The 12,505-nt window shown below is 38.8% G+C and overlaps 2 protein-coding genes and 1 non-coding gene across 5 annotated transcripts in view; 2 read left to right on the top strand and 1 right to left on the bottom strand.

The window, feature by feature from the left end:
• The window catches only part of DNAJC24 (DnaJ heat shock protein family (Hsp40) member C24), a 72,748-nt gene extending 72,219 nt beyond the window's left edge, over positions 1-529 (bottom strand). Inside the window, exon 1 of one of the 2 annotated variants that reach the window (XM_069554667.1) lies at positions 439-529. The gene's annotated coding sequence lies outside the window, so the exon portion shown is untranslated. The remainder of the gene's footprint in view (positions 1-438) is intronic. The other variant, XM_069554668.1, reaches the window with a different exon arrangement.
• DCDC1 (doublecortin domain containing 1) overlaps positions 116-12,505 on the top strand; it is a 482,101-nt gene continuing 469,711 nt past the window's right edge. The window contains exon 1 of one of the 2 annotated variants that reach the window (XM_069554648.1): positions 116-647. The gene's annotated coding sequence lies outside the window, so the exon portion shown is untranslated. The remainder of the gene's footprint in view (positions 648-12,505) is intronic. The other variant, XM_069554647.1, reaches the window with a different exon arrangement.
• Positions 1,422-1,493, top strand: TRNAW-CCA (transfer RNA tryptophan (anticodon CCA)). The gene has a single exon. It is a non-coding gene; the product is annotated as a tRNA-Trp (tRNA).

Raw genomic sequence — 12,505 nt, 5'->3', positions numbered from 1 at the left:
GAGTTTAATAAGTGTTTATAAAATGAGTAAATATTCTTTAAAAGCAAAACGAGGAATTAAAATCAATTTGGGAGCATTCCCTCTTAATGTCTCCAGTTCACTTGTTGTTTTTCAGGTTATCTTCAAAGAATAACACGCCAAACAGCCAGTCAGCACTGGAAGGTGGAGAGCAACAGTCCTTCAGTTACTGGACAGGCGCTCAGATCTCGCAAAGAGCTCCTGAAACTCTTCAAGGGAAGACGTGACAGCCCTTCCGAACCGAAGAGAACCGCCAGGAGCCCCAGAACCAGGCAACTTCTTCCCATAGCGGCAAACTCAACGAGACATCCGGGGCTTCCTCAAAACTGGGACTCGGAAATCCACTGCACTCACAGTGCCCTGTATCGCCCAGCCACAGACTTCGTACCCTCTCCTGGTTCCACTCGATCGCAAACTTACCGACAGTAAAGCCACTAGAGCCCACTCCTGGCCTGCCGTCTGCCAAACCTCGGAACCGGTTTCTGCTTCCGCCGGAAGTCACTGACCTAACGCGGACAAGTTTCCAGCCGAGCCACAATGGCGGAGGCACCGATCGGAAGCGCCGCTCCGCCCTCCTGACGCGGTCGCTATGGTAACCCATTCGCCTCTGCCTCAGGAGTTTACCAACAGTAAGTGCGGGCGCGGTAGGAAAAGGTTTCCTTCGCCTTGTTCTAACTCACTCTTGTCCTGGCTCCCAGACTGTCGTTTCTCTCCTCTTCCTCAGCGAGTACCCCCAGCACCCGCCTCCAAGCTTCCTCCGCCTTCCTCAAAACGTCCCCTACATAACCTACCCGCTGCAGCTCCCTGTCCTTTCTCGCTTGACGACTGCAGTACTATGACGGGGGATGAGGGGTTGGGGGCTACGGTGGGGGTACAATTGGGATTAGAGCGGGTGGAGGTCGATGAGAAGGGTGACAAGAACTGATTCCACCCTTCTCCCTAGACTTCCTTTGGAATGTTCTCATTCCAAAACTAAGAGAACAAAAACCTATGCTGAGTAAAAAGTTTTTCTTTTCTTTTTTTTGAAAGAGATGTTCAACTTAATTATTTCTTTTAGATTTTACTTTAGTGGGTTGCCATATCCTTTTCAAGGGGATCTTCCCAACCAAGGGATTGGACCCAGGTCTCCCATATTGCAGGCGGATTTTTTACCATCTGAGACACCAAGGAAGCCCAAGAATATTTTAGCAGATTAGTCTACCTAATCTGCCCAACCCTGGAATCAAACTGGGGTCTCCTGCATTGCTGGCAGATTCTTTACCAGCGAGCTACCAGGGAAGCCCAAAGTTTTTCAGTTTTAATATTATTTTTTTTGAAGAGATGTTCAACTTATTTCTTTTAGATTTTAGAAACTGACTTGAAAAATGAAAACTTTTCAAAGTCCTTTCACACTCTTATGGGCTTCCCTGGTGGCTCAGAGGTTAAAGCGCCTGCCTCCAATGCGGGAGACCCAGGTTCGATCCCTGGGTTGGGAAGATCCCCTGGAGAAGGAAATGGTAACCCACTCCAGTATTCTTGCCTGGCAAATCCCATGGACGGAGAAGCCTGGTAGGCTACAGTCCATGGGGTGGCAAAGAGTCGGACACGACTGAGCGACTTCACTTTCACACTCTTAGCAAGTCTTCCTATTCTCAGGGCAACTGTGACATCGTTCAAGCTCACAAAAAAAGCAAAATAAAATGCTCACTTTGAGATAGTTATTGGGTACTCCAAATGAGCACTTTCCTCTCCCTGTCATTCGTTCTGTTCTTTGCTTTTACTGTCAAATCTCTCTGCTGCTTACCTTAGATTTGTTGCAGAGAAGCAAATCCTGATTCCATGTTGGTACTGTTTCTTTGACTTGTTTTCGCTGCTTCTGTTATAATCATACAGAATGGCCAGGCTTAAAGAATCCTGCCCCTCTGCCTGACTGTTAAACTAGAGTGCCTTTGTTCAGAACCCTGTCCACCCATAGCTGGCAGAAAGGAAGAAATTAACAAATCCCCTGCCTTCAGCTTGCCATTCTGTGAGATGTTTGCAATATTAATGGCTTTTTTAACTTTTTCCTCACCTTCCCCTATGTCTGATCTATAAAAGAACCTGGCATCCAGACCCTGTAAAGTGGTTATTTTGAGGCGCTAGCCTACCATCTTCTCCATCAGCTGGCTCCCACATTATAGTCTCTTCCTTGCCTCAACCTCTCATCTCCTGGATTGGTGCCTGTTGTGTGGCAAGCTTGGACTCAATAACATTGGATATTCTTTCTTGCATTTTACCTGGAGGTCAAAACTGCATCTTCATTCTCCACAGAATGATATAAATTTCACTTGGAAATATTAAGTAGTTTTGTTGATGTTACTCCTTAGATTTATTTTCACTTTTTTAAATCTACCAAATATTCATTTGAGAAGCAGTCGACACAAACCCTAAGCACACTGAAAAAGATATTTTGATATGGTCAGTTATTAAATGATGGTTCCCTGGTAGCTGAGCTGGTAAAGAATGGATCTGCGATACAGGGAACCGGGGTTTGATCCCTGGGTGAGGAAGATCCCCTGGAGAAGGAATTAGCTTATCCACGCCAGTGTTCTTGCCTAGAGAATTCCGTTGACAGAGGAGTCTGGCAGGCTAGAGTCCCTGGGGTCACAAAGAGTTGCACATGATTGAGCGACTTTCACCGAACTATAACTGAATGTGGTCCAGAATGTGGTCCACTGGAGAAGGGAATGGCAAGCCACTTCAGTATTCTTGCCTTGAGAACCCCATGAACAGTATGGAAAGGCAAAATGATAGGATACCAAAAGAGGAACTCCCCAGGTCATTAGGTGCCCAATATGCTACTGGAGATCAGTGGAGAAATAACTCCAGAAAGAATGAAGGGATGGAGCCAAAGCAAAAACAATACCCAGTTGTGGATGTGACTGGTGATAGAAGCAAGATCTGATGCTGTAAAGAGCAATATTGCATAGGAACTTGGAATGTCAGGTCCATGAATCAAGGCAAATTGGAAGTGGTCAAACAAGAGATGGCAAGGGTGAACATCGACATTCTAGGAATCAGTGAACTAAAATAGACTGGAATGGGTGAATTTAACTCAGATGACCATTATATCTCCTACTGCGGGCAGGAATCCCTCAGAAGAAATGGAGTAGCCATCATGGTCAACAACAGAGTCTGAAATGCAATACTTGAATGTAATCTCAAAAATGACAGAATGATCTCTGTTTGTCTCCATGGCAAACCATTCAATATCACAGTTATCCAAGTCTATGCCCCAACCAGTAACACTGAGGAAACTGAAGTTGAATGGTTTTATGAAGACCTACAGGATCTTTTAGAACTAACACCCCCAAAAGATGTCCTTTTCATTATAGGGGACTAGATTGCAAAAGTAGAAAGTCAAGAAACACCTGGAGTAACAGGCAAATTTGGCCTTGGAATGCGGAATGAAGCAGGGCAAAGACTAATAGAGTTTTGCCAAGAAAATGCACTGGTCATAGCAAACACCCTCTTCCAACAACACAAGAGAAGACTCTACACATGGACATCACCAGATGGTCAACACAGAAATCAGATTGATTATATTCTTTGCAGCCAAAGATGGAGAAGCTCTATACAGTCAACAAAAACAAGACCAGGAGCTGACTGTGGCTCAGATCATGAACTCCTTATTACCAAAATCAGACTCAAATTGAAGAAAATAGGGAAAACCGCTAGACCATTCAGGTATGACCTAAATCAAATCCCTTATGATTATACAGTGGAAGTGAGAAGTAGATTTAAGGGTCTAGATCTGATAGATAGAGTGCCTGATGAACTATAGAATGAGGTTCATGACATTGTACAGGAGACAGGGATCAAGACCATCTCCATGGAAAAGAAATGCAAAAAAGCACAATGGCTGTCTGGACAGGCCTTACAAATAGCTGTGAAAAGAAGAGGTGAAAAGCAAAGGAGAAAAGGAAAGATATAAGCATCTGAATGCAGAGTTCCAAAGATTAGCAAGAAGAGATAAGAAAGCCTTCTTCAGCGATCAATGCAAAGAAATAGAGGAAAACAACAAAATGGGAAAGACTAGAGATCTCTTCAAGAAAATTAGAGATACCAAGGGAGCATTTCATGCAAGGATGGGCTCGATAAAGGACAGAAATGGTCTGGACCTAAGAGAAGCAGAAGATATTAAGAAGAGGTGGCAAGAATACACGGAAGAACTGTACAAAAAAGATCTTCACGACCCAGATAATCATGATGATGTGATCACTAATCTAGAGCCAGACACCTTGGAAAGTGAAGTCAAGTGGGCCTTAGAAAACATCACTACGAACAAAGCTAGTGGAAGTGATGGAATTCCAGTTGAGCTATTTCAAATCCTGAAAGATGATGCTGTGAAAGTGCTGCATTCAATATGCCAACAAATTTGGAAAACTCAGCAGTGGCCACAGGACTGGAAAAGTTCAGTTTTCATTCCATTTGCAAAGAAAGGCAATGCAAAAGAATGCTCAAACTACCTCACAATTGCACTCATCTCACATGTTAGTAAAGTAATGCTCAAAATTCTCCAAGCCAGACTTCAGCAATATGTGAACCGTGAACTCCCTGCTGTTCAAGCTGGTTTTAGAAAAGGCAGAGGAACCAGAGATCAAATTGCCAACATCCGCTGGATCATGGAAAAAGCAAGAGAGTTCCAGAAAAACATCTATTTCTGCTTTATTGACTATGCCAAAGCCTTTAACTGTGTGGATCACAATAAACTGTGGAAAATTCTTCAAGAGATGGGAATACCAGACCACCTAACCTGCCTCTTGAGAAATCTGTATGGAGGTCAGGAAGCAACAGTTAGAACTGGACATGGAACAACAGACTGGTTCCAGATAGGAAAAGGAGTATGTCAGGGCTGTATATTGTCACCCTGCTTATTTAACTTATATGCAGAGTACATTATGAGAAACGCTGGGCTGGAAGAAGCACAAGCTAGAATCAAGATTGCCGGGAGAATAATCAATAACCTCAGATATGCAGATGACACCACCTTTATGGAAGAAAGTGAAGAGGAACTAAAGAGCCTCTTGATGAAAGTGAAAGAGGAGAGTGAAAAAGTTGGCTTAAAGCTCAACATTCAGAAAACGAAGATCATGGCATCTAGTCCCATCACTTCATGGGAAATAGATGGGGAAACAGTGGAAACAGTGTCAGACTTTATTTTTCTGGGCTCCAAAATCACCGCAGATGGTGACTGCAGCCATGAAATTAAAAGATGCTTATTCCTTGGAAGAAAAGTTATGACCAACCTAGATAGTATATTCAAAAGCAGAGACATTACTTTGCCGACTAAGCTCCGCCTAGTGAAGGCTATGGTTTTTCCTGTGGTCATGTATGGATGTGAGAGTTGGACTGTGAAGAAGGCTGAGTGCCGAAGAATTGATGCGTTTGAACTGTGGTGTTGGAGAAGACTCTTGAGGGTCCCTTGGACTGCAAGGAGATCCAACCAGTCCATTCTGAAGGAGATCAACCCTGGGATTTCTTTGGAAGGAATGATGCTGAAGCTGAAGCTCGAGTACTTTGGCCACCTCATGCAAAGAGTTGACTCATTGGAAAAGACTCTGATGCTGGGAGAGATTGGGGGCAGGAGGAGAAGGGGACGACCGAGGATGAGATGGCTGGATGGCATCACGGACTCGATGTACGTGAGTCTGAGTGAACTCTGGGAGATGGTGATGGTCAGGGAGGCCTGGCGTGCTGCGATTCATGGGGTCGCAAAGAGTCCGATACGACTGAGCGACTGAACTGAACTAGTAACTGAATAACTGTATGATACAGAAAAGTTTAAAAGGAAAAGTATAGTTTAGTTTCTTCATAGGACTTGTCATGTTTAAAGGTAGACACAATCACTTTTATATAAATACTAAGTCAGAAGATCTGGTTTTCATGACTGGTTCCAACATTCTGTGTAGCCCTGCTGCTGCTGCTGCTGCTGTTTCTCAGTCGCTTCAGGCATGTCTGACTCTGTGCGACCCCATAGATGGCAGCCCACCAGGCTCCCCCATCCCTGGGATTCTCCAGGCAAGAACACTGGAGTGGGTTGCCATTTCCTTCTCCAATGCATGAAAGTGAAAAGTGAAAGTGAAGTCACTCAGTCGTGTCTGGCTCTTAGCGACCCCATAGACTGCAGCCCACCAGGCTCCTCCGTCCATGGGATTTTCCAGGCAAGAGTACTTGAGTGGGTTGCCATTGCCTTCTCTGCTGTGTGGCCTGAAGTATACCTAAAATGACAGAACTGTGTTATTCTGAAGACCTTCTTATACAGTACTATCAGAATGGCACTGCTTTGAATTTCTCTAGCCCTCAAACTACCTTTTTCCACTGCATAGTCCTTTGTATAGATAATTATACTCAACCCTTCAGTTTTTATAGAAAGAGCACTTTATTTTGATTTATGATCGCATTAGTGTATTATCTCTTTTACTGCCTTTTTGAACAAAATTCTGAAAATTCTAATCACAGTATCTCAATTTTCTTGTATTTATTTTTTGATATAGAAAGAGGTATACTTTTTTGTCCCCACCAAATCCCAAGTGTTCTGTCATTTCATAATAACATATTTTATTTTACATCTGTAAAGCATACTTTAGTTTGCAACTTTTAATTTCATCTCCATTAAGTCATTAAACCTCAAAAATTACCAATAATTCATTGATGTTATCCAAATCTAGTGCTTGTTTACATTTCCCTAGTTGTCTCTGAATTTTATTTTTATAGTTGGTTTGCTTGAGTCAGAATCCAGAATATACATATTGCATTTGTTTATTCTGTCTCTTAAATATCTTTTAAGCTATAGCAGTCCCAATACTTCACTACTACCTTTTTTTTTCGTTTTTGCCTTAGTTCATTGAAAAGACAGATCGGTTGTCCTACAATATGAACTTATCTGTTTATTTATACCAGAATCCACTTTTTAAAACACTTGAGAAATCCTTACTCATTAGTCTTCCTTCATTTTTTTCATTTTTTAGAGCACTACTGTTCAATGTAAATACAGTGTAAGCCACAATGAAAACCACACAGGTGATTTTAAATCTCCTAATAGCCATATTAGAAAAATAAAAAGAAACAGGTGAAAGGGATTTTAATAATATATTTATTTACCAGTGTATCCAGAGTATCCTCATTTCAAAATGTAAACAATACAAAAAAATATTAATGAGATATTTTACATTCTTTTCTTCATACTAAGTCTTCAAAGGCTGGTGTGTATTTTACCTATACAACTCATCTCAGTTTGGACTTGCCACTTTTCAAGTGCTCAACAGCCACATCTTACTAGTGACTACTTTATCAATCACAGGTCTAGGGGATAAGGTCCAGCATTCCTCCCCAATATGATCCCAGTTTTCCAGCTTCATCACCTAGTACCTGCATACATGAAGCAATTAAACAATTGAATATTTTCTCGGTACTTCATAATTTTATTTGGATGGGTCTCCTTGCTTATAACACCATACCTCTTTTCTTCCTATCAGTTTTACTCCTTCTTTAAGACCTATCTCTTCCATCAAGTCTTTTATGATAGCCCGATCCTTAGAAATTACCTTCTCTCAATTTTCAGAGCAGTCCTGGGTGTACTCCTCTTTTGTACTTATCCTATCCTACAGAGTATTGTTATACACTTTAGATGTGTATTCTAGTTTCCTGATTGGATTGTAAACTCTCTGAGGGTAAGAACGCCTCTTAGAGAAACTAAGCACCAGCTATTATGCCACATTCTCTGGGGTTCTAAAGATGTATATCTACAATAGGTTTGTTTCTTGCTGTTTTTAGAAGGTAATATATTTATTTCGTGTAAAACCAATATAGCATAAATATAAACTATGTTAGCATAGTGGTTAAGAGCATAAACTCTGGGATCAGACTCATAGGTTTGAATCCAGATTCTGCCTCTTACTGGTTATGTGAAAACTTGAAGTTAATCTCTGCACCCTAGTTTCTTCCTCTGTGAAACAGAGATAATAATAGTATTGCCTTCAGAGGTTTGTTGTGAGGATTAAATGAGATAATGTGGCTAAAAGTAGTAAGTACTCAGTAAAGAGTAGATCAGTCCTGGGTGTTCATTGGAAGGACTGATGCTGAAGCTGAAATTCCAATACTTTGGCCACCTCATGCAAAGAATTGACTCATTGGAAAAGACTCTGAAGCTGGGAGGGATTGGGGGCAGGAGGAGAAGGGGACGACAGAGGATGAGATGGCTGGATGGCATCACCGACTCAATGGACATGGGTTTGAGTGAACTCCAGGAGTTGGTGATGGACAGGGAGGCCTGGCATGCTGTGATTCATGGGGTCACAAAGAGTCAGACACGACTGAGTGACTGAAATGAACTGAACTGAACTGAACTGAAAGAGTAGATATTGTGATTATTATTAATAATGAACTATTTGTTACTCAGTTTTGATACATCAGAATATTAAGAATTCATAACAGTATTTTAGGAATTTCTAAACAAAGCAAATGAAAGCCACAGACTATTGAATTGGAAAAATGAAACCAAACCCAAATGTCTGTAGTTTGCCAGATACGTTAAGCGCACAGGCAGAAACCTCTTAATTCCTGAATCGTCAACATCTAGCATAAGTGAAATAGGCATACATCAAATATTTAATTTCAAGATGATTCATCAAGTGCTATATCTAGAGTTAGATGTAGATGCAGAGATATAGATACAGATACAGATGCAGATGCAGATATCAGATGCAGATACAGATACAGCATACAGATACAGATGCTGATACAGATACAGCAATCACATTCTTTCTCAATTTGTTGCCTCAGCCCTTTGCCCATGCATAAACTTACTCATGTCCACCATACATTAACAAATTCTTAATCATGAGATCATATTTGTGAATTACGCTTCTTGTGGATATTTGTAAAACATTCAGCATACTTCTATTAATTATTTCTTATCCTAGGATTATATGTACTTGGCTCTTTCCACTAATTTCATTAACAACTCTTCTTTCATATCCTTGATCTTATTTACCTCTGAATTTTAAGATTTTTCCTATCAATTAACTAAGCTATATCTATTTTTAAGTACTGCAATATTGTGGTTATTTATGAAAACTAGATGACCCTCCCTAGGGCAACCTGGAGTCTATTAGCTAGTAATGAATTAAAAACAAAAAAAGACACAAGTACAAAGTACATGCTGCTAAGCTGCTAAGTCACTTCAGTCGTGTCCGACTCTGTGCGACCCCATAGACTGCAGCCCACCAGGCTCCCCTGTCCCTGGGATTCTCCAGGTAAGAACACTGGAGTGGGTTGTCATTTCCTTCTCTAATGCATGAAAGTGAAAAGTGAAAGTTAGGTTGCTCAGTCGTGTCTGACTCCTAGTAACCAGGCTCCTCCATCCATGGGATTTTCCAGGTAAGAGTACCGGAATGGGGTGCCATTGCCTTCTCCGACGTAGTACATACATAGCCTTCATTCACCTATTCATTTATTCAACAAATATTTATTGTACACTGTTACAAAAAATACAAGATAGAGTTGGCTGTAGCTCTATCAAAATCTTAAAGTTTATTTTGGTAGACAGAGAACTGAAATAACTGTGCAAAATGCTATGCCAGAGGAAATAAAGGTTAACTGTGATAGTTAATAACTTGTGGTTATCTGAATAGAATAAGGCAGATTACTTGAATGATTGAAATCCTTGAATCAAAATGAGGCTAATCCAGGAAGATATATGGAAGTGTTAAGTTTTAAATAACACTCTGACAGAGAGGAGAGATGAATGGCTAGAATTAGAGAAATTTCCTCATTTTGTTTTTTGGCCAGTTATCATAAAGCTTTAGACAGTATTGAGAATCAGCTCTAATGAACAATCCTACCTCACCTTTTAGAAATAGTTTTTCAGTTTTGTGTTTTTTCCTTTCTCTGGCTGTCTTCACTTGGTCTATTCTCTCTTCTGTTTTTCAACAGTAATCATCAGTGAACATTCACTGGGTTTAAGCAAGGCAGTGCACTAAGCAGGGGAGACCAAGGGGTAAATACTTTTCACTGTCACCGTACCTGTGGCTGTGTTTTTCCCGTGTGTTTACCTTTGGTCGTGTCAGTGTTCTTTCAAGCTGGTTTCAGATTTCTTAAAGATCTTCAGTTATTTGGAATTTTTGTTCTTGTCTTCCAAGCTTCTTCACATCTCATGTTTTAATTGTTCCATGAACCTATTAACAACACTGAGTATAATCTATCTTCTGTTTCTCTTTAGTAATCATCAATAAATACCAACTTATTATTTCACCATTCACTTTTTATATCCCTTTCTTGTGCCTGATGACCACTCTGAAACCTTGTAATAATCTCTTCAAACCATGCAGTGATATGCATTAATATGCTCTAGCATTTTAGTCTTCCAATTTGGTTTCTTAAACCTGAATTTTTTTAAAGTTTTATTTTTGTCATGTAATTGACTCATAGAAGAAAGGTTAATTTGAATGATCAAGGGGTGTTAATTTGTAGGTTAAAATGTGTTAAACTGTTGATATGAAGTCTGTTTAAGTCAATTAGAGTGTATAATGAAGATGTTTCTGGAGTGTTATGGAACCTTTTGAAGTCAACTTGGAATTCACTCCTGTGTGTCAACCATAGCACCTGGCTAAACATGCCATTGCATTTAGGTTCTTAACTGTGGGTATATTCCAGTGTATATGAATAAGTCTATATACTTACAGAAATTTGACTTTAAGATTCTATGTTTTACTATAGAAAATAAATTCATGATTTAATTAATCAAATTTCATTAGCAAAATGAAAAACATACTGTGTAACAGTGTTATCTTTGTTACTCTATTTTTTTCTAAAATAAAATGCAACTGAACTCAGTAACCAACAAAACATTTCTGCATTTTCTGTTTGTTTTTAAAACTAGATTAGCATCATTATTGTTGACTTTTTTTAATACTAAGTACCTCATATTGAAAGAGACCATACAAAAGACATATAAAATTTGATATACTCATTTAAAGGAATGACTTATTTTCCCCTCCAAAATTATTTGAAATAATATTATGAAACATTTTAGTGTTGGTACTATCTTTTAAATTTTCAAAATAGATAATGTTATTTTGTAGACTTTAATGTTTATATGCTGTTTCAATAGTTGAATATAATTTTGCGTAATGATAGGTATATTTAAGATGAGTGAAGCTTTGCAACTTCAACAGTTCAAATCCACAGAGATGTGAGGGTAAAAAACAAATTTTAAAACAGATTCTTCCCTTAGCCTCAGGATTACTATAGAACTAGTTTAATTACTTGTGTCAGTTTACTAGCAATAAACACATTTAGCATTTCAACTTCTTTCAAGCATTCATTTTAATTATTTAGAGAGTGATGAAAAACAACTCTTACATGCTAAAGGGATTTCTGCAATGATGGATTAGATGCCAAAATAATGAAACCACATAGCTTAAAAAATATACTGAAAAATAGATGTTTTCTGATGAATTTCCACAAAAAAAATCATATTTTTAAAATATTTTAAGCAACTCATAGTATTACTTTTTAATCAGCTGTAGACATGGCATGAGTATAGTCTTTTGTTGCTCATTAGCAATTTCTTTAATGAGTTTTTTTTGTGTGTGATAGATAGTTAAAGTAACAGACAAATGACAGATTGTTTGCCTTTAATGATTTCCCTCTTTCAAGCCCATTACAAAGCAATTAGAAATCTGACAGCATTTTCACTCTGCATTACTGATCATCTAAAGTGATGAGGAATGAGAGGTGATGAATATTAATTGTATATTTTCATATGATTATCATAAATTATTACCTTGTCTGATGTGCTGCAGGTGAAGCGGGAGCGTAAGAGAAAGACAGATATATTAATTTGAAAGACTATACGACTTCTTTTAAATATTTGTCTGTAGTGTAAATTCTGATCTGCAGTGTTAGTGTCTATGAATATTAAATTAATTCTCTTCAGTTTATAGCTACATTTGTGGTAACTGAAATAACTTTTCAGTACAAGAAAAGGAAAAATTATTTCATAGTACAATAGACATGTATGTATTTAAGTTCAGAATTTTAAGAAACTAATTTAGAAAATGAAATAGTGAATTTTGTTGATATACATATATGCAATATTCAGGTATATCATTACAAAAAATATATACTTAGATTTAGAGCTTATATTAGTCTGAGTTTTAAGTCAGGTGATCCTACAAAATAAGTAAGATAAGAAAGAGTAACCAGCTGTAAAATATTTTTCTGAGTCCTCTGGAACAGTTCTTTTAGTCTTTTTCCAGTATATATCCTGTTTCCCCAGTTTCTTGCTTCAGGGAAATGAGACTAAGCCAGTCATCAAGACTCAAGTGTATTGTTACTTGGTTCTCAGCCTTGAGAGGTAGTGAAATTTGGTCCAGAAACTAGATAATAGTGTTTGGTATAGGAAGAATTGATAGGCATAAAGCATTTGACATGTTTATAAGTGTATTTGGATCAATATACCAAA

The sequence above is a fragment of the Ovis canadensis genome, chromosome 15, assembly GCF_042477335.2.
Source record: "Ovis canadensis isolate MfBH-ARS-UI-01 breed Bighorn chromosome 15, ARS-UI_OviCan_v2, whole genome shotgun sequence".
NCBI classification, from domain to species: domain Eukaryota; kingdom Metazoa; phylum Chordata; class Mammalia; order Artiodactyla; family Bovidae; genus Ovis; species Ovis canadensis.
The sequence above is the reverse complement of the archived record's forward strand: the minus strand, read 5'-3'. Positions and strand labels throughout refer to the sequence as shown.